The sequence below is a fragment of the Rattus norvegicus genome, chromosome 20 (assembly GCF_021556685.1).
Source record: "Rattus norvegicus strain SHRSP/BbbUtx chromosome 20, alternate assembly SHRSP_T2T, whole genome shotgun sequence".
Classification (NCBI taxonomy): Eukaryota; Metazoa; Chordata; class Mammalia; order Rodentia; family Muridae; genus Rattus; species Rattus norvegicus.
This window is the reverse complement of record NC_141553.1, coordinates 38537777-38563874: the sequence shown is the minus strand read 5'-3', so window position 1 is coordinate 38563874 and position 26098 is coordinate 38537777.

Below are 26098 nucleotides of genomic sequence, written 5' to 3'. Positions count from 1 at the left end.
GAATATCCAAACACACCAGAAAAGCAAGACCTAGTTTCAAAATCATATTTGATCATGATGCTGGAGGACTTCAAGAAAGACATAAAGAACTCCCTTAGAGAACAAGTAGAAGCCTACAGAGAGGAATCGCAAAAATCCCTGAAAGAATTCCAGGAAAACACAATCAAACAGTTGAAGGAATTAAAAATGGAAATAGAAGCAATCAAGAAAGAACACATGGAAACAACCCTGGACACAGAAAATCAAAAGAAAAGACAAGGAGCTGTAGATACAAGCTTCACCAACAGAATACAAGAGATGGAAGAGAGAATCTCGGGAGCAGAAGATTCCATAGACATCATTGACTCAACTGTCAAAGATAATGTAAAGCAGAAAAAGCTACTGGTCCAAAACATACAGGAAATCCAGGACTCAATGAGAAGATCAAATCTAAGGATAATAGGTATAGAAGAGAGTGAAGACTCCCAGCTCAAAGGACCAGTAAATATCTTCAACAAAATCATAGAAGAAAACTTCCCTAACCTAAAAAAAGAGATACCCATAGGCATACAAGAAGCCTACAGAATTCCAAATAGATTGGACCAGAAAAGAAACACCTCCCGTCACATAATTGTCAAAACACCAAACGCACAAAATAAAGAAAGAATATTAAAAGCAGTAAGGGAAAAAGGTCAAGTAACATATAAAGGCAGACCTATCAGAATCACACCAGACTTTTCGCCAGAAACTATGAAGGCCAGAAGATCCTGGACAGATGTCATACAGACCCAAAGAGAACACAAATGCCAGCCCAGGTTACTGTATCCTGCAAAACTCTCAATTAACATAGATGGAGAAACCAAGATATTCCATGACAAAACCAAATTTACACAATATCTTTCTACAAATCCAGCACTACAAAGGATAATAAAGGGTAAAGCCCAACATAAGGAGGCAAGCTATACCCTAGAAGAAGCAAGAAACTAATCATCTTGGCAACAAAACAAAGAGAAGAAAAGCACACAAACATAACCTCACATCCAAATATGAATATAACAGGAAGCAATAATCACTATTCCTTAATATCTCTGATCATCAATGGCCTCAACTCCCCAATAAAAAGACATAGATTAACAAACTGGATACGCAATGAGGACCCTGCATTCTGCTGCCTACAGGAAACACACCTCAGAGACAAAGACAGACACTACCTCAGAGTGAAAGGCTGGAAAAGAACTTTCCAAGCAAATGGTCTGAAGAAGCAAGCTGGAGTAGCCATTCTAATATCAAATAAAATCAATTTTCAATTAAAAGTCATCAAAAAAGATAAAGAAGGACACTTCATATTCATCAAAGGAAAAATCCACCAAGATGAACTCTCAATCCTCATCTTCGGTTGGTTTATATACAAGTGTGCAATTTCTAGCCTTGAAAGTAAAATGATGCTCTCTGGTTCTGGATAGAGGAGTCTTATTTTTTATTATGGCAGCTTGCTATTTTTGTAACATGGTGATTTGGTTGAACACAATAAAGTACAGTAGTAACTGATCTCCCCTTCTTCCTGGATGAGTGAGGAGATGATTAAATGTTGATGTCAGCATCCATGAGCATATTCAGATGAGCTTCTGCTTCTGTTGAAAAGGATGCTGTGTTTGATTGTGGTCCAAAGCTTAAAAAAAAAAGTCATCAAAAAAAAAATAAGGAAGGACACTTCATATTCATCAAAGGAAAAATCCACCAAGATGAACTCTCAATCCTAAATATCTATGCCCCAAATACAAGGGCAACTAAATACGTAAAAGAAACCTTACTAAAGCTCAAAACACACATTGCACCTCACACAATAATAGTGGGAGATTTCAACACCCCACTCTCATCAATGGACAGATCATGGAAACAGAAATTAAACAGAGACATAGACAGACTAAGAGAAGTCATGTGCCAAATGGACTTAACGGATATTTATAGAACATTCTATCCTAAAGCAAAAGAATATACCTTCTTCTCAGCTCCTCATGGTACTTTCTCCAAAATTGGCCATATAATTGGTCAAAAAACGGGCCTCAACAGGTACAGAAAGATAGAAATAATCCCATGCATGCTATCAGACCACCACGGCCTAAAACTGGTCTTCAATAACAATAAGGGAAGAATGCCCACATATACGTGGAAATTGAACAATGCTCTACTCAATGATAACCTAGTCAAGGAAGAAATAAAGAAAGAAATTAAAAACTTTTTAGAATTTATTGAAAATGAAGGTACAACATACCCAAACTTATGGGACACAATGAAAGCTGTGCTAAGAGGAAAACTCATAGCGCTGTGTGCCTGCAAAAAGAATCAGGAAAGAGCATATGTCAGCTGCTTGACAGCACACCTAAAAGCTCTAGAGCAAAAAGAAGCAAATACACCCAGGAGGAGTAGAAGGCAGGAAATAATCAAACTCAGAGCTGAAATCAACCAAGTAGAAACAAAAAGGACCATAGAAAGAATCAACAGAACCAAAAGTTGGTTCTTTGAGAAAATCAACAAGATAGATAAACCCTTAGCCAGACTAACGAGAGGACCCAGAGAGTGTGTCCAAATTAACAAAATCAGAAATGAAAAGGAAGACATAACTACAGATTCAGAGGAAATTCAAAAAATCATCAGATCTTATTATAAAAGCCTATATTCAACAAAACTTGAAAATCTACAGGAAATGGACAATTTCCTAGACAGATACCAGGTACCGAAGTTAAATCAGGAACAGATAAACCAGTTAAACAACCCCATAACTCCTAAGGAAATAGAAGCAGTCATTAAAGGTCTCCCAACCAAAAAGAGCCCAGGTCCAGACGGGTTTAGTGCAGAATTCTATCAAACCTTCATAGAAGACCTCATACCAATATTATCCAAACTATTCCACAAAATTGAAACAGATGGATCACTCCCGAATTCCTTCTATGAAGCCACAATTACTCTTATACCTAAACCACACAAACACCCAACAAAGAAAGAGAACTTCAGGCCAATTTCCCTTATGAATATCGACGCAAAAATACTCAATAAAATTCTGGCAAACCGAATCCAAGAGCACATCAAAACAATCATCCACCAAGATCAAGTAGGCTTCATCCCAGGCATGCAGGGATGGTTTAATATACGGAAAACCATCAACGTGATCCATTATATAAACAAACTGAAAGAACAAAACCACATGATCATTTCATTAGATGCTGAGAAAACATTTGACAAAATTCAACACCCCTTCATGATAAAAGTCCTGGAAAGAACAGGAATTCAAGGCCCATACCTAAACATAGTAAAAGCCATATACAACAAACCAGTTGCTAACATTAAACTAAATGGAGAGAAACTTGAAGCAATCCCACTAAAATCAGGGACTAGACAAGGCTGCCCACTCTCTCCCTACTTATTCAATATAGTTCTTGAAGTTCTAGCCAGAGCAATCAGACAACAAAAGGAGGTCAAGGGGATACAGATCAGAAAAGAAGAAGTCAAAATATCACTATTTGCAGATGATATGATAGTTTATTTAAGTGATCCCAAAAGTTCCACAAGAGAACTACAAAAGCTGATAAACAACTTCAACAAAGTGGCTGGGTATAAAATTAACTCAAATAAATCAGTAGCCTTCCTCTACACAAAAGAGAAACAAGCCGAGAAAGAAATTAGGGAAATGACACCCTTCATAATAGACCCAAATAATATAAAGTACCTCGGTGTGACTTTAACCAAGCAAGTAAAAGATCTGTATAATAAGAACTTCAAGACACTGAAGAAAGAAATTGAAGAAGACCTCAGAAGATGGAAAGATCTCACATGCTCATGGATTGGCAGGATTAATATAGTAAAAATGGCCATTTTACCAAAAGCGATCTACAGATTCAATGCAATCCCCATCAAAATACCAATCCAATTCTTCAAAGAGTTAGACAGAACAATTTGCAAATTCATCTGGAATAACAAAAAACCCAGGAGAGCTAAAACTATCCTCAACAATAAAAGGACTTCAGGGGGAATCACTATCCCTGAACTCAAGCAGTATTACAGAGCAATAGTGATAAAAACTGCATGGTATTGGTACAGAGACAGACAGATAGACCAATGGAATAGAATTGAAGACCCAGAAATGAACCCACACACCTATGGTCACTTGATTTTTGACAAAGGAGCCAAAACCATCCAATGGAAAAAAGATAGCATTTTCAGCAAATGGTGCTGGTTCAACTGGAGGTCAACATGTAGAAGAATGCAGATCGATCCATGCTTATCACCCTGTACAAAGCTTAAGTCCAAGTGGATCAAGGACCTCCACATCAACCCAGACACACTCAAACTAATAGAAGAAAAACTAGGGAAGCATCTGGAACACATGGGCACTGGAAAAAATTTCCTGAACAAAACACCAATGGCTTATGATCTAAGATCAAGAATCGACAAATGGGATCTCATAAAACTGCAAAGCTTCTGTAAGGCAAAGGACACCGTGGTTAGGACAAAACGGCAACCAACAGATTGGGAAAAGATCTTTACCAATCCTACAACAGATAGAGGCCTTATATCCAAAATATACAAAGAACTCAAGAAGTTAGACCGCAGGGAGACAAATAACCCTATTAAAAAATGGGGTTCAGGGCTAAACAAACAGTTCACAGCTGAGGAATGCCAAATGGCTGAGAAACACCTAAAGAAATGTTGAACATCTTTAGTCATAAGGGAAATGCAAATCAAAACAACCCTGAGATTTCCCCTCACACCAGTGAGAATGGCTAAGATGAAAAACTCAGGTGACAGCAGATGCTGGCGAGGATTTGGAGAAAGAGGAACACTCCTCCATTGTTGGTGGGATTGCAGACTGGTACAACCATTCTGGAAATCAGTCTGGAGGTTCCTCAGAAAATTTGACATTGAACTGCCTGAGGATCCAGCTATACCTCTCTTCGGCATATACCCAAAAGATGCCCCAACATATAAAAAAGACACGTTCTCCACTATGTTCATTGCAGCCTTATTTATAATAGCCAGAAGCTGGAAAGAACCCAGATGCCCTTCAACAGAGGAATGGATACAGAAAATGTGGTACATCTACACAATGGAATATTACTCAGCTATCAAAAACAACGGCTTTATGAAATTCGTAGGCAAATGGTTGGAACTAGAAATATCATCCTGAGTGAGCTAACCCAATCACAGAAATACATACATGGTATGCACTCACTGATAAGTGGCTATTAGCCCAAATGCTTGAATTACCCTAGATGCCTAGAACAAATGAAACTCAAGATGGATAATCAAAATGTGAATGCTTCACTCCTTCTCTAAAAGGGGAACAAGAATACCCTTGGCAGGGAAGTGAGAGGCAAAGATTAAAACAGAGACTGAAGGAACACCCATTCAGAGCCTGCCCCACATGTGGCCCATACATATACAGCCACCCAATTAGACAATATGGATGAAGCAAAGAAGTGCAGACCGACAGGAGCCGGATGTAAATCGCTCCTGAGAGACACAGCCAGAATACAGCAAATACAGAGGCGAATGCCAGCAGCAAACCACTGAACTGAGAATAGGACCCCCGTTGAAGGAATCAGAGAAAGAACTGGAAGAGGTTGAAGGGGCTCGAGACCCCATATGTACAACAATGCCAAGCAACCAGAGCTTCCAGGGACTAAGCCACTACCTAAAGACTATACATGGACTGACCCTGGAATCTGACCTCATAGGTAGCAATGAATATCCTAGTATGAGCACCAGTGGAAGGGGAAGCTCTGGGTCCTGCTAAGATTGAACCCCCAGTGAACTAGACTGTTGGGGGGAGGGTGGCAATGGGGCGAGGGTTGGGAGGGGAACACCCTTAAGGAAGGGGAGGGGGAGGGGGATGTTTGCCCGGAAACTAAAGAATTATTATTAAGTATTAAATAAATTTTAAAAAAAAGAATACAAAGCTTATACCCAGTCCTTCTAATAGCTGCTATTAAAAACTATTTGGAATAATTAAATAAAGCTAATGTTCAGATAATAAACTCATGATCATATTAGAATCTGAATTAATTACAATAAAATGTTTTCAAGATTATTCATATAGTAAATAGCTAAGAATAATCAATATTTAACAATTTAGTTATACTATATATCTACGGACAGTCTTCAAAAACATCAGAGAGCCACAAAATATGACTTTTAAAAACATTTTATTATTAACATATCTGTTGATTAGGAGATATGTCTCCTCCTGCCAGTACCCCCATCCCACTTCAAAGAAGATATTGAGTAACATTACCTCCAGGTGGAGTTGTTTAAATTGTGGAAGCAAGCCACTGGGTAAGAAATACCCTAATTTCATCTTTGGACAAAATACTGTTTTAGAAAAAAACTAAAGGATACATGCTAAACTCTGCCAATACAGGGTCATCTAGTCCTTCAGAATTCCTGCTTCTCTTAAGGTATGTCAGATCATTATGGGCCAGAGGTTGAAGACAGATGCTTCAACGGTATCAGGAATATTGGGAACTCTCCAGGAAGTCAGCTATCTCTACAAACTGTACAAGTTTTGCAAGCTTTGTTTTTGTACTCCCTACATTTTCAAGCAATATTTAATTCTCTCAGATCTTTGATGGGGTTTAAGACTAATTGTAATCTCATAATTTAACTTAAGCTGTTTAAAATTAAGGAAGGTGTTCCAGATTTGAAAGGATGGTAATGTAAGTTAAAAATTAAACATAACTGAGGTACAAAATTATAAACTCTTTAGGTTAGAATAGATGATGCACATTTTATTTAAATTGTCAAACATCATGAATTAGATGTTATAAGTTATATCATACCTTACAATTTGTATAATTATTATAACTGTGTTCAATGTATATATGAGAGTAAAGAGCCTTTTTAATTGGACAAAAAGAAGCTGCTTGTTTTCTAATGCAATTGGATCTAACAAATTATTTTTCACAAGAGGGTCTGCTATATGGGAACCTGCAAATTCTGATTCATAAATAAAGATGCCAACAGCCAATAGCTGGGGAGGAAAGAGAGTGGCAAGATTTAGGGTTCCTTGGTTTGGGAACATGAGGGAGAGGACAGAAAGGAGAGGCACCATGCCTAAGGAACATGCAGAACAGAGACATAGAGCCCCGATGAAAAGGGTCCAGGAGAGTGCAGCACAGATGGCTGCTCGACTGTGCCAGAAGCAGCCAAGATGGTGCATAGACATTAGTAAGTAATAACTTCAAATTATTAGTAGTAGATAGATTCTAGCAACATGGAAGCTTGGCAGTTTCCCAGCTATTGTGATACATAAGGCATATTAAATATAAACCCTGAATATGTGTTTTTTATTTGGGAACATGAATCATTAAAACTGGAAACAAATCCATGCTAGGATTTATTAAAAATATTAATACAAAACTAACCCTGAACATAACTAACTTAACCCTAATTTTTATTGGATATTATTTATTTGTATTTTAAATGTTATCCCCTTTCCTGATTTCTGATCCATAACCCCCCTATTCCAACCCTTTCTCACCTTCCTCTATGAGGGTGTTCCCCACCCAACCACCCACCCCTTCCCAACTGTCTGCCCTGACATTCCCCTACACTGGGGGTGGGGGGGTCTCCAGCCTTAGCAGGACCAAGGGCTTCTCCTCCCCTTGGTGCCCAACAAGATCATCATCTACTACATATGCTGGAGCCATGGATCTATTCGTGTGTACACTTTGGATGGTGGTTTAGGCCCTGGGATCTCTGGTTGGTTGGTATTGTTGTACTTATGGCATTGCAAACCCTTTCAGCTCCTTCAATCCTTTCTGTAACTCCTCCAATAGGGACCCCATTCTCAGTTTAATGATTGGCTGTGAACATTCGCCCCTGTATTTGTCATGCTCTCGTAGAGCCTCTCAGGAGACAGCTATATCAGGCTCCTTTCAGCATGCATTTCTTGGCATCAACAATATTTTCTGAGTTTGGTGGCTGTATGTATATGTGTTGGAATCCCAGGTGGAGCAGGCTCTGAAGGGCCATTCCTTTGGTCTCTAGTCCAAACTTTGTCCCATATCTCCTCCTACAAATATTTTATTCCCCCTTTTAAGAAGGACTGAAGAATCAAAACTTTGGTCATCCTTCTTCTTGAGCTTGATGTGGTCTGGGGATTGTATCTTGGGTAATTTGAGGTTTTGAACTAATATCTATTTATCAGTGAGTGTATTCCATGTGTCTTTGTGATTGGATTACCTCACTCAGTATATTTTCTAGTTCTATCCATTTACCTAAAAATCTCATGAAGTCATTGTTTTTAATAGCTGAATAGTACTCCATTATGTAGATATATCACATTTTCTGTATTAATTCCTTTGTTGAAGGGCATCTGGGTTCTTTCCAGGTTCTGGCTATTATAAATAAGGCTGCTATGAACATAGTGGAACATGTGACCTTGTTATATGTTGGAGCATATCTTGGTTATATGCCCAGGAGTGAAATAGCTGGTTACTCAGGTACTACGATGTTGAGTTTTCTGAGGAACCTCCAGACTGACTTCCAGAGTGGTTGTACCAGCTTGTAATCCCACCAACAATGGAGGAGTATTCCTCTTTCTTCACATCCTCACCAGCATCTGTTGTCACCTGAGTTTTTATCTTAGTCATTCTGACTTACATGAGGTGTAATCTCGGGGTTGTTTTGATTTGCATTTCACTTTTGACTAAGGATGTTGAGCATTTCCTTAGGTGCTTCTCAGTCATTTGATATTCCTCAGCTGAGAATTCTTTGTTCAGTTCGGTACCTCATTTTTAATAGGGTTATGTGATTTTCTGGAGTCTAACTTCTTGAGTTCTATGTACATATTGGATATTAGCCCTCTATTGGTGTAGCATGGGTAAAGATCTTTTCTCAATCTTCTGGTTGCCATTTTGTCCTAATGCCAGTGTCCTTTGCCTTCCAGAAACTTTGTAATTTTAGGGGGACATATTTGTCAATTCTTGACCTTAAGCCATTCATGTTCTCTTCAGGAAAACTTCCCCTGTGCCCATGTGTTTTAGGCTTTTCCCCCACTTTCTCTTTTACTAGTATCACTGTATCTGGTTTTATGTGAATGTCCTTGATCCACTTGCACTTGCACTTGTATGAGGCAATAAGAATGGATCCAAGGGTTGGGGATTTAGCTCAGTGGTAGAGCGCTTGCCTAGCAAGCACAAGGCCCTGGGTTCGGTCCCCAGCTCCAAAAAAAATATCAAGAGTGGATCCATTTGCATTCTTCTACCTGCAGACCTCCAGTTGAACCAGCTCCATTACTTGAAAATGCTATCTTTTTTCCACTAGATGGTTTTAGCTCGAAGATCAAGTGACCATAGGTGTGCGGATTCATTTCTGGGTCTACAATTTTATCCAATTGATCTTCCTGCCTGTCTCTGTACCGTTGCCATACCGGTTTTATCACTATTGCTCTGCAATAATGCTTGAGGTCAGGGATAGTGATTCCACCAGAAGTTCTTTTATTTTTGAGGATAGTTTTCACTCTCCTGGCTTTTGTGTTATTCCATATGAATTTGCAAATTGCTCTCACGCCATGAAGAATTGGAATTTTGATGGAGATTGCAACGAATCTGTAGTTTGCTTTTGGCACAATGGCCTGAAGTTCTCTTTTTTGTATGGTCTGGTACAAGCTGAATTGTGACTTTATAGGAGGAATTTGGTAGTGTTTCTTCTGTTTCTACTTTGTGAAAAACTTTGGACACTATTAGTACTAGGTCTTCTACGAAGGTCTAATATAATTCTTCACTAAACTGATCTGTTACTGTGCTTTTGTTGTTTGGGAGACTTTTAAGAACAGCTTCTATTTCTTTAGGAGTTATGCGGCTGTTTAGATGGTTTATCTGATCCTGATTTAACTTGGAAATCTGGTATCTGTCTAGAAAATTGTACATTTCTTCCAGATTTTCCAGTTTTGCTGAATATAGGCTTTTGCACTAATTTCCTCAGAATCTGTTGGTATGTCTCCCTTTTCATTTCTAATTTCTCTAATTTAGATACTCTATGCCCTCTGGTTAGACGGGCTAAGGGTTTACCTATCTTGTTGATTTTCTCAAAGAACCAGTTCCTGGTTTTGTTAATCAACAAAGAACTTTGTATAGATCTTTTTGTTTCTACTTGGTTGAATTCAGCCATGAGTTTGATTATATCCTGCGATCTACTCCTCTTGGATGTATTTGCATCTTTTGTTCTAGAGCTTTTAGGTATGCTGTTAAGATAGTAGTGTATGTTCTCTCTGGTTTCTTTTTCGAAGCACTCAGAACTATGAGTTTTCCACTTAGCACTGCTTTCATTGTGTCCCATAAGATTGGTTATGTTGTGCCTTCATTTTCATTACATTCTAAAAAGTCTTTAATTTCTTTCTTTATTTGTTCCTTGACCACGTTAGCATTGAGTAAAGAGTTGTTCAACTTCCATGTGTATGTGTGCTCTATGTGATTTTTGCTGTTATTGAAGTCTATGGTGATCTGATAGGATGCATGGGATTATTTCCATCTTCTTGTATCTGTTGAAGCCGGTTTTATGACTGATTATATGGCCAGTTTTGGAGAAGGAAACATGAGGTACTGAAAAGAAGGTATATTCTTTTGTTTTAAGATGAAATGTTCTATAAGAATCTATTAAGGCCATTTGGTTCATAACTGTGGTTAGTTGTACTGTGTCTCTGTTTAGTTTCTGTTTCTATGATCTGTCTATTGACGAAAATTGGGTGTTGAAGATTGACAGGAAATGCATGAATATGCATTCCTGAATCTCTACATGAACTATTGTGGTTTTCCGCCTATGTGCCTATGTAAAAGACTTCTGGGACAGGCAGGAACTGGCCAGGCAAATACAGCTCCCTGCGTCCCGCATCCGAATGTGGTTTCAGAACCGGAGAAGTCGCACTGGAGAGGTGAGGCACGGCGCAAAGCGGTCCAGCAGAGGCTCCATTCCGCTAGACTCCCAACAGCTCGAGGAAGTGTTTGGCTCCAGGTCACAGGGTAGCAGCATGCCCTCGGACAGCAGAAGGCCTCGCACTTGACTCAACTTGCAACAGCGCAGGATTCTAGTGCAAGCCTTTGAGAGGAACCCGTTGCCAGGCTTTGCTACCAGGGAGCAGCAGGGCCAGAGGACAGGTTTGTCTGAGGACACGATCCACATATGGTTTCAGAACAGAAGATCGAGGCAAGCCCTCGCTCCAGATCAAGATGTGCCTGCTTCACAAGTGGAGATTGTGGCAACTGGAGGACTCAGTGGCAGGGATGAGGCAGTACAGGACAACCTGTTACCGATGGCTTTTGCAGGAGGTGTGGGCATGGAGAACTCGAGCTCCAGCGACCAGCCCCACTTCCACAAAAAGTCGCAGCATCCCCAAGTGGCACTGCCCGAAGGACGAGGCCAATCACAGACAGCCACTCAAGCATACGAGGCAGGACCTCTGGAACTCCTCCTTGATAAACTGCTGGAATAAGACCAAGTGGAGGGTGACAGGCCATTCCCTGGGGATCTGGATGGAAATTCTCGTGGCAAGGAGCACGTGGGTGTCCAGGAAACCATCTTGCAACTGGCTGCCACAGACTGTGTTTCCAAGGAATCCTCGAGTTATAGCGACCCAACCAATTTCTCCAGAGAGTCTCAGCTACCACAATGGGCACAGCCTGAAGGACAAGGCCAAGAACAGGCTCTCACTCAGGGATGCAACACGGGACCTCTTGAACTCTTCCTGGATCAACTGCTGATGGAAGTTCGAGTGGAGAAGCACTCCTCAGGCCCTGTACATCTGGAAGGTGGAGGGCAGCAAATGGATGCAACACCTGAGCTGCCTCTCTCTCAAGAAGAATATGAGGCTCTGCTGGATATTCTCTGAGTCCCAGCCTGGAAGCTCCTATCCAGAAGACACCCGCAATCTACATGAGAATGTAGACAGCCCAAAAAGTATATGCATCAAAACCCCTATTACAGTGGCTGCTTTCGATGGTGGGCATATTGCTTATTAGAAGGAGGAAATGCACGTGGTTTTTCCATGTGGAGTGCCTTAGTGAGGATCCTGAGACGAGGAAATGAGCTCTGAGAATGGGATTCTACTGAAGGGGCAGAGGGCAAGATCACCAGGGACTCCTAAAACAACAAGGAGGCCTAATGAAAAGCCCAACTGACAGAACACATCATTGGACTGGCTCCATCAGACTCCAGGAAATCTCATGGGTCACCAGGTATAGGCTACACATCTCAGGACACTAAACCAGGAAGGAGTTATGAAGACTTCTAACTGGGACTAAGAACTGCTGCTCTTCTTACCAGTGCCTTATGCTTAGCTGTGAGATGACTAAAAACCACCCATTCTATATGTACTCCTAGCACATTTGTTTAGTTTACTTTTGTTTTACTTTTTCTTGCTTTGTTCTGCTTCCCATTGCGTTCAATAAAGATTTGCATTGTTTGTTTGTTTGTTTGCTTGCTTCCTTGCTTGTGTGTTTGTAAAGGTGGTTGAATTGGCTGTTTGGTTTAGGCATGAGCTTTCCCATTCAAAGGGTGGTAAGACTTTGGAAGGCAGTGAGGCGGGATGAGAGGTCTGAAAGGGAAATAACAAGGAAAGCTGATCAGTGTTCAATGCAGACATGGCAGTGTTTTTAAAGCAAACAAGCAGGGAAAATGTCAACTTAAAGAAGAATGTGTGTAAGGCCACAAAACTGTAAATAAACATCATCCTGGAAATGGAGTGCAACCAAATTACCGTGAATAATTCATTCCAGGATTGACACTGATTCAATCAGACAAGCCGAATACCTTCCTCCTCCCACAGTGAGGTATTTCCCACACTCTCCCCTATCCGTCTTTTAACCTTGAGTTTCCCAAGCCTAGCACGGCCCTGCATTCCCTAATGTGAGGTCCCACTGAACCCACATGAAGACTGCAATTGCCTAGAGGTAGGCAGTTGGCCTTGGGTGCATGCAGCCCCATTTCCTCAAGGAGCATAGGGCTTATACAGTTCTTTCAGCACAAGTATTGGGTCTTTTGTTCCACATTCACAGGTCAGACTTGCTGGCCGGGTTTTTGTGTATGCTTGTGTGTGTGTATGTGTGTATGTTTGTGTGTGTATGTGTGTGTGTTATTTGTATTTGTATTATATGTGTGGTGTGTGTTTGCATGTCAGTGTGTGAGTGTCTGTGTGTGTGTGCTTGTGTTGTGTGTGTGTTATTTGATTTGTGTTATTTGTGTGTGTGTGTGCTTCGTTGTGTGTGTGCTATTTCTATTTGTGTTATTTGTATGTGAATGTGTGTGTGTTTGCTTGTGTGTGTATGTGTGTGTGTGTGCGTGTGCGTGTTTGCGCCTGTGTTTGCATGGAACATGTTAATTGTGAGAATTCCTGAAAATCTGGCCCAACTGTTCTGACAGGAAATGCATAAATGCACAGTCCCGAATCTCTACATGAACTATTGTGGGTTTTGGCCTATTTGCCTATGTAAAAGACTTTCTTTCTGCATGTGCTATTTTCGTCTCTAGGTTTAATAGAGTTCTGTTGCTCCCAACTACCACCTTGCACTACAAGCAGAAAAGAAGTGCCATGACATGCATGACCGCTGGAAGTGATGTCCTTGGGTCTCAGGCCAAGTGGTTGGGATCCTCAGTTGGGGGGTCTTCTCTTTCCAACCTGTGTGGATCCAGATGGGATGAGATCAGCACGTATTCCACTTGGCTTGTGATACCACCTAAGGCACACTCCACTCTGCCTTCCTCTTCTGAAGCCTGCTTACCACCTCCACGATTTCCTGGATACTCTGTCCAAAGCCAGGAAGGACCTATGGTGCTCTGTCCTTGGACCATCTGTCTGCTGGATGCTTGAATCCTAGGACATTTTTTGTGCTTCCTTGTTCTGTGTCCAGAATGGCATGCAAGGGACTGCGAGACTTTGAGAGAGAGTTTGCTGAGTCTGATAGGTTTCTTGAGGTCTTGTTCCGGGTCTCCTATTCTCAGGTGGGAGGCGTTGCAGGAGTAGAGCTTCGTGGCATGACCTTGATTCAAGGATCTGGAGGACGACTGTAGCCCACAGCTCCTTCCGAGTGGGCAGAGCTCCGGGAGCAGAGGCAGAGGTATTGAAGGGCAGGGGTCCCAGCCCTACGGCTGGCATTTGCTCAAGCTTGTGCTTGCTCTGGAGCGGTCCTGACTATATTCTCCAGCATGAGGACTCCTGGCATCGAATCCTTAGGAGCATGGAAGCTGGAAGCAATGTGGATAGCAGCTGTGTGCTGCGGGAATCCCGCCGCAGGAAGACCGTTTGGCAGGCCTGGCAAAAGCAGGCCCTGCTAACAGCTTTCAGCAAGAACCAATACCCAAGCTTCTGGGACAGGCAGGAACTGGCCAGGCAAATACAGCTCCCTGCGTCCCGCATCCTAGTGTGGTTTCAGAACCGAAGAAGTCGCACTGGAGAGGTGATGCACGGCCCAAAGCGGTCCAGCAGAGACTCCATTCCGCTAGCCTCCCAACAGCTCGAGGAAGTGTTTGGCTCCAGGTCACAGGGTAGCAGCATGCCCTCGGACAGCAGAAGGCCTCGCACTTGACTCAACTTGCAACAGCTCAGGATTCTAGTGCAAGCCTTTGAGAGGAACCCGTTGCCAGGCTTTGCTAACAGGGAGCAGCAGGGCCAGAGGACAGGTTTGTCTGAGGACACGATCCACATATGGTTTGAGAACAGAAGATCGAGGCAAGCCCTCGCTCCAGATCAAGATGTGCCTGCTTCACAAGTGCAGGATGTGGCAACTGGAGGACTCAGTGGCAGGGATGAGGCAGTACAGGACAACCTGTTACCGATGGCTGCTGCAGGAGGTGTGGGCATGGAGAACTCGAGCTCCAGCGACCAGCCCCACTTCCACAAAAAGTCTCAGCATCCCCAAGTGGCACTGCCCGAAGGACGAGGCCAATCACAGACAGCCACTCAAGCATACGAGGCAGGACCTCTGGAACTCCTCCTTGATAAACTGCTGGAATAAGACCAAGTGGAGGGTGACAGGCCATTCCCTGTGGATTTGGATGGAAATTCTCGTGGCAAGGAGCACGTGGGTGTCCAGGAAACCATCTTGCAACTGGCTGCCACGGACTGTGTTTCCAAGGAATCCTCGAGTTATAGCGACCCAACCAATTTCTCCAGAGAGTCTCAGCTACCACAATGGGCACAGCCTGAAGGACAAGTCCAAGAACAGGCTCTCACTCAGGGATGCAACACGGGACCTCTTGAACTCTTCCTGGATCAACTGCTGATGGAAGTTCGAGTGGAGACGCTCTCCCCAGGCCCTGTACCCCTGGAAGGTGGAGGGCAGAAAATGGATGCAACACCTGAGCTGCCTCTCTCTCAAGAAGAATATGAGGCTCTGCTGGATATTCTCTGAGTCCCAGCCTGGAAGCTCCTATCCAGAAGACACCCGCAATCTACATGAGAATGTAGACAGCCCAAAAAGTATATGCATCAAAACCCCTATTACAGTGGCTGCTTTCGATGGAAGGCATCTTGCTTATTAGAAGGAGGAAATGCACGTGGGTTTTCCATGTGGAGTGCCTTAGTGAGGGTCCTGAGACGAGGAAATGAGCTCTGAGAATGGGATTCTACTGAAGGGGCAGAGGGCAAGATCACCAGGGACTCCTAAAACATCAAGGAGGCCTAATGAAAAGCCCAACTTACAGAACACACCATTGGACTGGCTCCATCAGACTCCAGGAAATCTCATGGGTCACCAGGTATAGGCTACACATCTCAGGACACTAAACCAGGAAGGAGTTATGAAGACTTCTAACTTGGGACTAAGAACTGCTGCTCTTCTTACCAGTGCCTTATGCTTAGCTGTGAGATGACTAACAAACCACCCATTCTATATGTACTCCTAGCACATTTGTTTAGTTTACTTTTGTTTTACTTTTTCTTGCTTTGTTCTACTTCCCATTGCATTCAATAAAGATTTGCATTGTTTGTTTGTTTGTTTGCTTGCTTCCTTGCTTGTGTGTTTGTAAAGGTGGTTGAATTGGCTGTTTGGTTTAGGCATGAGCTTTCCCATTCAAAGGGTGGTAAGACTTTGGAAGGCAGTGAGGCGGGATGAGAGGTCTGAAAGGGAAATAACAAGGAAAGCTGATCAGTGTTCAATGCAGACATGGCAGTGTTTGCTATAGCAAACAAGCGGGGAAAATGTCAACTTAAAGAAGAATGTGTGTAAGGCCACAAATCTGTAAATAAACATCATCCTGGAAATGGAGTGCAACCAAAGTATCGTGAACAATTCATTCCAGGATTGACACTGATTCAATCAGACAAGCCAAATACCTTCCTCCTCCCACAGTGAGGTGTTTCCCACAATCTCCCGTATCTGTCTTTTAACCTTGAGTTTCCAAAGCCTAGCACGGCCCTGCATTCCCTAATGTGAGGTCCATCTGAACCCACCTGAAGACTGCAATTGCCTAGAAGTAGGCAGTTGGCCTTGGGTGCATGCAGCCACATTTCCTCAAGGAGCATAGGGCTTATACAATTCTTTCAACACAGGTTTTCGGTCTTTTGTTCCACATTCACAGGTCAGACTTGCTGGCCGGGTTTTTGTGTATGCTTGTGTGTGTGTATGTGTTAGTGTGTGTGTTTGTGTGTGTGTGTGTATGTGTGTGTGTTATTTGTATTTGTGTTATATGTGTGTTTGTTTGCATGTTTGAGTGTGAGTGCCTGTGTGTGTGCTTGTGTTGTTTGTTTTATTTGTATTTGTGTTATTTGTGTGTGTATGTGTGTATGTTTGTGTGTGTCTGTGTGTGTGCTTTGTTGTGTGTGTGGTATTTCTATTTGTGTTATTTGTATGGGTATGTGTGTGTGTCTGTGTGTGTGTGTGTGTGTGTCTGTGTGTCTGTGTGTGTTTGTGCCTGTTTTTGCATGGACCATGTTAATTGTGAGAATTCCTGAAAATCTGGCTCAACTGTTCTGACAGGAAATGCATGAATGTGCGTTCGCCAATCTCTACATGAACTATTGTGGTTTTTGGGCTATTTGCCTATGTAAAAGACTTTCTTTCTGCATGTGCTATATTCTTCCCTCGGTTTAATAGAGTTCTGTTGCTCCCAACTACCACCTAGCCCTACAAGCAGGAAGGAAGTGCCATGACTTGCATGACCCCTGGAAGTGATGTCCTTGGGTCTCAGAACATGTGGTTGGGATCCTCAGTTGGGTGTCTTCTCTTTCCAACCTGTGTGGATCCAGATGGGATGAGATCAGCACGGATTCAACTTGGCTAGTGATACCACCTAAGGCACAGTCCACTCTGCCTTCCTCTTCTGAAGCCTGCTTACCACCTCCACGATTTCCTGGATACTCTGTCCAAAGCCAGGAAGGACCTATGGTGCTCCCTCCTTGGACGATTTGTCTCCTGGATTGTTGATTCCTAGGACGTTTTTTGTGCTTCCTTGTTCTGTGTCCAGAATGTCATGCAAGGGACTGCGAGACTTTGGGGGATACTTTGCTGAGTCTGATAGGTTTCTTGAGGTCTTGTTCCGGGTCTCCTATTCTCAGGTGGGAGGCGTGGCAGGTGTAAAGCATCGTGGCATGACCTTGATTCAAGGGTCTGCAGTACGACTGTAGCCCACCGCACCTTTCGAGTGGGAAGAGCTCCGGGAGCAGAGGCAGAGGTATTTAAGGGCAGGGCACCCAGCCCTACGGCTGGCATTTGCTGAAGCTTGAGCTTGCTCTGGAGCGGTCCTGACTATAGTCTCCAGCTGGAGGACTCCTGGCATCGAATCCTTAGGAGCATGGAGGCTGGAAGCAATGTGGATAGCAGCTGTGTGCTGCGGGAATCCCGGCGCAAGAAGACGGTTTGTCAGGGCTGGCAAAAGAAGGCCCTGCTATCAACTTTCAGCAAGAACCAATACCCGAGCTTCTGGAACAGGCAGGAACTGGCCTGGCAAATACAGCTCCATGCGTCCCGCATCCGAGTGTGGTTTCAGAACCGAAGAAGTCGCACTGGAGAGGTGAGGAACGGCCCAAAGCGGTCCAGCAGAGGCTCCATTCCGCTAGCCTCCCAAAGCTCGAGGAAGGGTTTGGCTCCAGGTCACAAGGTAGCTGCATGCCCTCGGACAGCAGAAGGCCTCGCACTCGACTCACCTTGCAACAGCGCAGTATCCTAGTGCAAGCCTTTGAGAGGAATCCGTTGCCAGGCTTTGCTACCAGGGAGCAGCAGGGCCAGAGGACAGGTTTGTCTGAGGACACGATCCACATATAATTTCAGAACAGAAGAGCGCGGCAAGCCCGCGCTCCAGATCAAGATGTGCCTGCTTCACAAGTGCAGGATGTGGCAACTGGAGGTCTCAGTGGCAGGGATAACAGCACAGGACAACCTGTTATCGATGGCTGCTGCAGGAGGTGTGGGCATGGAGAACTCGAGCTCCAGCGACCAGCCCCACCTCCACGAAGAGTCCCAGCATCCCCAAGTGGCACTGCCCGAAGGACGAGGCCAATCACAGACAGCCACTCAAGCATACGAGCCAGGAACTCTGGAACTCCTCCTTGATGAACTGCTGGAAGAAGACCAAGTGGAGGGTGACAGGCCATTCCCTGTGGATCTGGATGGAAATCCTGGTGGCAAGGAGCACGGGGTTGTCCAGGAAACCATCTTGCAACTGGCTGCCACGGACTGTGTTTCCAAGGAATTGTCAAGTTATAGCGACCCAACCAATTTCTCCAGAGAGTCTCAGCTACCACAATGGGCACAGCCTGAAGGACAAGGCCAAGAACAGGCTCTCACTCAGGGATGAAACTGGGGCCCTCTGGAACTCTTCCTGGATCAACTGCTGATGGAAGTTCGAGTGGAGACGCTCTCCCCAGGCCCTGTACATCTGGAAGGTGCAGTTCAGCAAATGGATGCAACACCTGAGCTGCCTCTCTCACAAGAAGAATATGAGGCTCTGCTGGATATTCTCTGAGTCCCAGCCTGGAAGCTCCTATCCAGAAGACACCCGCAATCAACACTTGAGAATGTAGACAGCCCAAAAAGTATATGCATCAAAACCCCTATTACAGTGGCTGCTTTCGATGGAAGGCATCTTGCTTACTAGAAGGAGGAAATGCACGTGGGTTTTCCATGTGCAGTGCCTACATGAGGACCCTGGGATGAGGAAACGGGCTCTGAGCATGGGATTCTGCTGAAGGAGCACAGGGCAAGATCACCAGGGACTCCTAAAACATCAAGGAGGCCTAATGAAAAGCCCAACTGACAGAACACACCATTGAACTGGCTCCAGCAGACTCCAGGAAATCTCATGGGTCACCAGGTATAGGCTACACATCTCAGGACACTGAACCAGGAAGGAGTTATGAAGACTTCTTCCTTGGGACTAAGAACTGCTGCACTTCTTACCAATGCCTTATGCTTAGCTGTGAGTTGACTAACAAACCACCCATTCTATATGTACTCCTAGCACATTTGTTTAGTTTACTTTTGTTTTGTTTTGTCTTGCTTTGTTCTACTTCCCATTGCATTCAATAAAGGTTTGCATTGTTTGTTTGTTTGCTTGCTTGCTTGTTTGCTTGTGTGTTTGTATGGGTGGTTGAATTGGCTGTTTGCTTTAGGCATGAGCTTTCCAATTCAAAGGGTGGTAAGACTTGGGAAGGCAGTGAGGCAGGATGAGAGGTCTGAAAGGGAAATAACAAGGAAAGCTGATCAGTGTTCAATGCAGACATGGCACTGTTTGCTAAAGCAAACAAGCAGGGAAAATGTCAACCTAAAGAAGAGTGTGTGTAAGGCCACAAAACTGTAAATGAACATCATCCTGGAAATGGAGTGCAACCAAAGTATCGTGAACAATTCATTCCAGGATTGACACTGATTCAATCAGACAAGCCGAATACCTTCCTCCTCCCACAGTGAGGTGTATCCCACACTCTCAGGTATCCGTCTTTTATCCTTGAGTTTCCCAAGCCTAGCACGGCCCTGCATTTCCTAATGTGAGGTCCCTCCAAACCCACCTGAAGACTGCAATTGCCTAGAGGTAGGCAGTTGTCCTTGGGTGCATGCAGCCACATTGCCTCAAGGAGCATAGGGCTTATACAGGTCTTTCAGCACAGGTTTTGGGTCTTTTGTTCCACATTCACAAGTCAGACTTGCTGGCCCGGTTTTTGTGTATGCTCGTGTGTGTGTGTGTGTGTGTGTGTGTGTGTGTGTGTGTGTGTGAGTGTGTGTGTGTATGTGTGTGTTATTTGTATTTGTGTTATTTGTGTGTGTTTGCATGTGCATGTGTGAGTGTCTGTGTGTGTGCTTGTTTGTGTGTGTGTTATTTGTATTTGTGTTATCTCTGTGTGTGTATGTGTGTGTGTTTGTGTGTGCGTGTGTGTGTGCTTTGTTGTGTGTGTGTGCTATTTCTATTTGTGTTATTTGTGTGTATATGTGTGTCTCTTTGTGTGTGTGTGTGTGTGTGTGTGTGTGTGTTTGTGTTTGTGCCTGTGTTTCATGGAACATGTTAATTGTGAGAATTCCTGAAAATCTGGCCCAACTGGTCTGACAGTAAATACATGAATACGCATTCCCGTATCTCTACATGAACTATTGTGGTTTTCGTCCTATTTGCCTGTGTAAAAGACTTTCTTTCTGCATGTGCTATTCTCTTCTCTCGGTTCAATATTGTTCTGTTGCTCCCAACTACCACCTAGCCCTACAAGCAGGAAGGAAGTGCCATGACTTGCATGACCCCTGGAAGTGATGTCCTTGGGTCTCAGAACATGTGGTTGGGATCCTCAGTTGGGTGTCTTCTCTTTCCAACCTGTGTGGATCCAGATGGGATGAGATCAGCACGGATTCAACTTGGCTAGTGATACCACCTAAGTCACAGTCCACTCTGCCTTCCTCTTCTGAAGCCGGCTTACCACCTCCACGATTTCCTGGATACTCTGCCCAAAGCCAGGAAGGACCTATGGTGCTCCCTCCTTGGACGATCTGTCTGCTGGATTCTTGATTTCTAAGACATTTATTGTGCTTCCTTGTTCTGTGTCCAGAATGGCATGCAAGGGACTGCGAGACTTTGGGAGAGACTTTGCTGAGTCTGATAGGTTTCTTGAGGTCTTGTTCCGGGTCTCCCGTTCTCAGGTAGGAGGCTTGGCAGGTGTAGAGCTTCCTGGCATGACCTTGATTCAAGGAGGACGACTGTAGCCCACGGCTCCTTTCGAGTGGGAGGAGCTCCGGGAGCAGAGAGAGAGGTATTTAAGGGCAGGGGTCCCAGCCCTACGGCTGGCATTTGCTGAAGCTTGCGCTTGCTCTGGAGCGGTCCTGACTATATTCTCCAGCTTGAGGACTCCTGGCATCGAATCCTTAGGAGCATGGAAGCTGGAAGCAATGTGGATAGCAGCTGTGTGCTGCGGGAATCCCGGCGCAGGAAGACGGTTTGGCAGGCCTGGCAAAAGAAGGCCCTGCTATCAGCTTTCAGCAAGAACAAATACCCGAGCTTCTGGGACAGGCAGGAACTGGCCAGGCAAATACAGCTCCCTGCGTCCCGCATCCGAGTGTGGTTTCAGAACCAAAGAAGTCGCACTGGAGAGGTGAGGCACGGCCCAAAGCGGTCCAGCAGAGGCTCCATTCCGCTGGCCTCCCAAGAGCTCGAGGAAGGGTTTGGCTCCAGGTCACAAGGTAGCAGCATGCCCTCGGACAGCAGAAAGCCTCACACTCGACTCAACTTGCAACAGCGCAGGATCCTAGTACAAGCCTTTGAGAGGAACCCGTTGCCAGGCTTTGCTACCAGGGAGCAGCTGGGCCAAAGGACAGGTTTGAATGAGGACACGATCCACATATGGTTTCAGAACAGAAGAGCGCGGCAAGCCCGCGCTCCAGATCAAGATGTGCCTGCTTCACAAGTGCAGGATGTGGCAACTGGAGGTCTCAGTGGCAAGGATGAGGCAGCACCGGACAACCTGTTATTGATGGCTGCTGCAGGAGGTGTGGGCATGGAGAACTCGAGCTCCAGCGACCAGCCCCACTTCCACGAAGAGTCCCAGCATCCCCAAGTGGCACTGCCCGAAGGACGAGGCCAATCACAGACAGCCACTCAAGCATACGAGCCAGGAACTCTGGAACTCCTCCTTGATGAACTGCTGGAAGAAGACCAAGTGGAGGGTGACAGGCCATTCCCTGTGGATCTGGATGGAAATCCTGGTGGCAAGGAGCACGGGGTTGTCCAGGAAACCATCTTGCAGCTGGCTGCCACGGACTGTGTTTCCAAGGAATCCTCAAGTTATAGCGACCCAACCAATTTCTCCAGAGAGTCTCAGCTACCACAATGGGCACAGCCTGAAGGACAAGGCCAAGAACAGGCTCTCACTCAGGGATGCAACAGGGGCCCTCTGGAACTCTTCCTGGATCAACTGCTGATGGAAGTTCGAGTGGAGACGCTCTCCCCAGGCCCTGTACATCTGGAAGGTGGAGGGAAGCAAATGGATGCAACACCTGAGCTGCCTCTCTCTCAAGAAGAATATGAGGCTCTGCTGGATATTCTCTGAGTCCCAGCCTGGAAGGTCCTATCCAGAAGACACCCGCAATCAACACTTGAGAATGTAGACAGCCCAAAAAGTATATGCATCAAAACCCCTATTACAGTGGGTGCTTTCCATGGAAGGCATCTTGCTTACTAGAAGGAGGAAATGCACGTGGGTTTTCCATGTGCAGTGCCTACATGAGGACCCTGGGATGAGGAAACGGGCTCTGAGCATGGGATTCTGCTGAAGGAGCACAGGGCAAGATCACCAGGGACTCCTCAAACATCAAGGAGGCCTAATGAAAAGCCCAACTGACAGAACACACCATTGAACTGGCTCCAGCAGACTCCAGGAAATCTCATGGGTCACCAGGTATAGGCTACACATCTCAGGACACTGAACCAGGAAGAAGTTATGAAGACTTCTTCCTTGGGACTAAGAACTGCTGCACTTCTTACCAATGCCTTATGCTTAGCTGTGAGTTGACTAACAAACCACCCATTCTATATGTACTCCTAGCACATTTGTTTAGTTTACTTTTGTTTTGTTTTGTCTTGCTTTGTTCTACTTCCCATTGCATTCAATAAAGGTTTGCATTGTTTGTTTGTTTGCTTGCTTGCTTGTTTGCTTGTGTGTTTGTATGGGTGGTTGAATTGGCTGTTTGCTTTAGGCATGAGCTTTCCAATTCAAAGGGTGGTAAGACTTGGGAAGGCAGTGAGGCAGATGAGAGGTCTGAAAGGGAAATAACAAGGAAAGCTGATCAGTGTTCAATGCAGACATGGCACTGTTTGCTAAAGCAAACAAGCAGGGAAAATGTCAACCTAAAGAAGAGTGTGTGTAAGGACACAAAACTGTAAATGAACATCATCCTGGAAATGGAGTGCAACCAAAGTATCGTGAACAATTCATTCCAGGATTGACACTGATTCAATCAGACGAGCCGAATACCTTCCTCCTCCCACAGTGAGGTGTATCCCACACTCTCAGGTATCCGTCTTTTATCCTTGAGTTTCCCAAGCCTAGCATGGCCCTGCATTCCCTAATGTGAGGTCCCTCCAAACCGACCTGAAGACTGCAATTGCCTAGAGGTAGGCAGTTGTCCTTGGGTGCATGCAGCCACATTGCCTCAAGGAGCATATGGCTTATACAGGACTTTCAGCACAGGTTTTGGGTCTTTTGATCCACATTCACAAGTCAGACTTGCTGGCCCGGTTTTTGTGTATGCTCGTGTGTGTGTGTGTGTGTGTGTGTGTGTGTGTGTGTGAGTGTGTATGTGTATGTGTGTGTTATTTGTATTTCTGTTATTTGTGTGTGTTTGCATGTGCATGTGTGAGTGTCTGTGTGTGTGTGCTTGTTTTGTGTGTGTGTTATTTGTATTTGTGTTATCTCTGTGTGTGTATGTGTGTGTGTTTGTGTGTGCCTGTGTGTGTTTGTGTGTGCGTGTGTGTGTGCTTTGTTGTGTGTGTGCTATTTCTATTTGTGTTATTTGTATGTGTCTGTGTGTGTATTTGCGTGTGTGTGTGTGTGTGTGTGTGTGTGTGTGTGTGTTTGCTCCTTTGTTTGCATTTAACATGTTAATGGTGAGAATTCCTGAAAATCTGGCCCAACTGTTCTGACAGGAAATGCATGAATGCGCATTCCCGAATCTCTACATGAACTATTGTGGTTTTTGGCCTATTTGCCTGTGTAAAAGACTTTCTTTCTGCATGTGCTATTCTCTTCTCTCGGTTTAATAGAGTTCTGTTGCTCCCAACTACCACCTAGCCCTACAAGAAGGAAAGAAGTGCCATGATTTGCATGACCCCTGGAAGTGATACCCTTGGTTCTCAGGACAAGTGGTTGGGATCCTCAGTTGGGGGGTCTTCTCTTTCCAACCTGTGTGGATCCAGATGGGATGAGATCAGCACGGATTCAACTTGGCTAGTGATACCACCTAAGGCACAGTCCACTCTGACTTCCTCTTCTGAAGCCGGCTTACCACCTCCACGATTTCCTGGATACTCTGCCCAAAGCCAGGAAGGACCTATGGTGCTCCCTCCTTGGACGATCTGTCTGCTGGATTCTTGATTCCTAGGACATTTATTGTGCTTCCTTGTTCTGTGTCCAGAATGGCATGCAAGGGACTGCGAGACTTTGGGAGAGACTTTGCTGAGTCTGATAGGTTTCTTGAGGTCTTGTTCCGGGTCTCCCGTTCTCAGGTGGGAGGCTTGGCAGGTGTAGAGCTTCCTGGCATGGCCTTGATTCAAGGAGGACGACTGTAGCCCACGGCTCCTTTCGAGTGGGCGGAGCTCCGGGAGCAGAGAGAGAGGTATTTAAGGGCAGGGGTCCCAGCCCTACGGCTGGCATTTGCTCAAGCTTGCGCTTGCTCTGGAGCGGTCCTGACTATATTCTCCAGCTTGAGGACTCCTGGCATCGAATCCTTAGGAGCATGGAAGCTGGAAGCAATGTGGATAGCAGCTGTGTGCTGCGGGAATCCCGGCGCAGGAAGACGGTTTGGCAGGCCTGGCAAAAGAAGGCCCTGCTATCAGCTTTCAGCAAGAACAAATACCCGAGCTTCTGGGACAGGCAGGAACTGGCCAGGCAAATACAGCTCCCTGCGTCCCGCATCCGAGTGTGGTTTCAGAACCAAAGAAGTCGCACTGGAGAGGTGAGGCACGGCCCAAAGCGGTCCAGCAGAGGCTCCATTCCGCTAGCCTCCCAAGAGCTCGAGGAAGGGTTTGGCTCCAGGTCACAAGGTAGCAGCATGCCCTCGGACAGCAAAAGGCCTCGCACTCGACTCAACTTGCAACAGCGCAGGATCCTAGTGCAAGCCTTTGAGAGGAACCCGTTGCCAGGCTTTGCTACCAGGGAGCAGCTGGGCCAAAGGACAGGTTTGAATGAGGACACGATCCACATATGGTTTCAGAACAGAAGAGCGCGGCAAGCCCGCGCTCCAGATCAAGATGTGCCTGCTTCACAAGTGCAGGATGTGGCAACTGGAGGTCTCAGTGGCAAGGATGAGGCAGCACCGGACAACCTGTTATTGATGGCTGCTGCAGGAGGTGTGGGCATGGAGAACTCGAGCTCCAGCGACCAGCCCCACTTCCACGAAGAGTCCCAGCATCCCCAAGTGGCACTGCCCGAAGGACGAGGCCAATCACAGACAGCCACTCAAGCATACGAGCCAGGAACTCTGGAACTCCTCCTTGATGAACTGCTGGAAGAAGACCAAGTGGAGGGTGACAGGCCATTCCCTGTGGATCTGGATGGAAATCCTGGTGGCAAGGAGCACGGGGTTGTCCAGGAAACCATCTTGCAGCTGGCTGCCACGGACTGTGTTTCCAAGGAATCCTCAAGTTATAGCGACCCAACCAATTTCTCCAGAGAGTCTCAGCTACCACAATGGGCACAGCCTGAAGGACAAGGCCAAGAACAGGCTCTCACTCAGGGATGCAACAGGGGCCCTCTGGAACTCTTCCTGGATCAACTGCTGATGGAAGTTCGAGTGGAGACGCTCTCCCCAGGCCCTGTACATCTGGAAGGTGGAGGGAAGCAAATGGATGCAACACCTGAGCTGCCTCTCTCTCAAGAAGAATATGAGGCTCTGCTGGATATTCTCTGAGTCCCAGCCTGGAAGGTCCTATCCAGAAGACACCC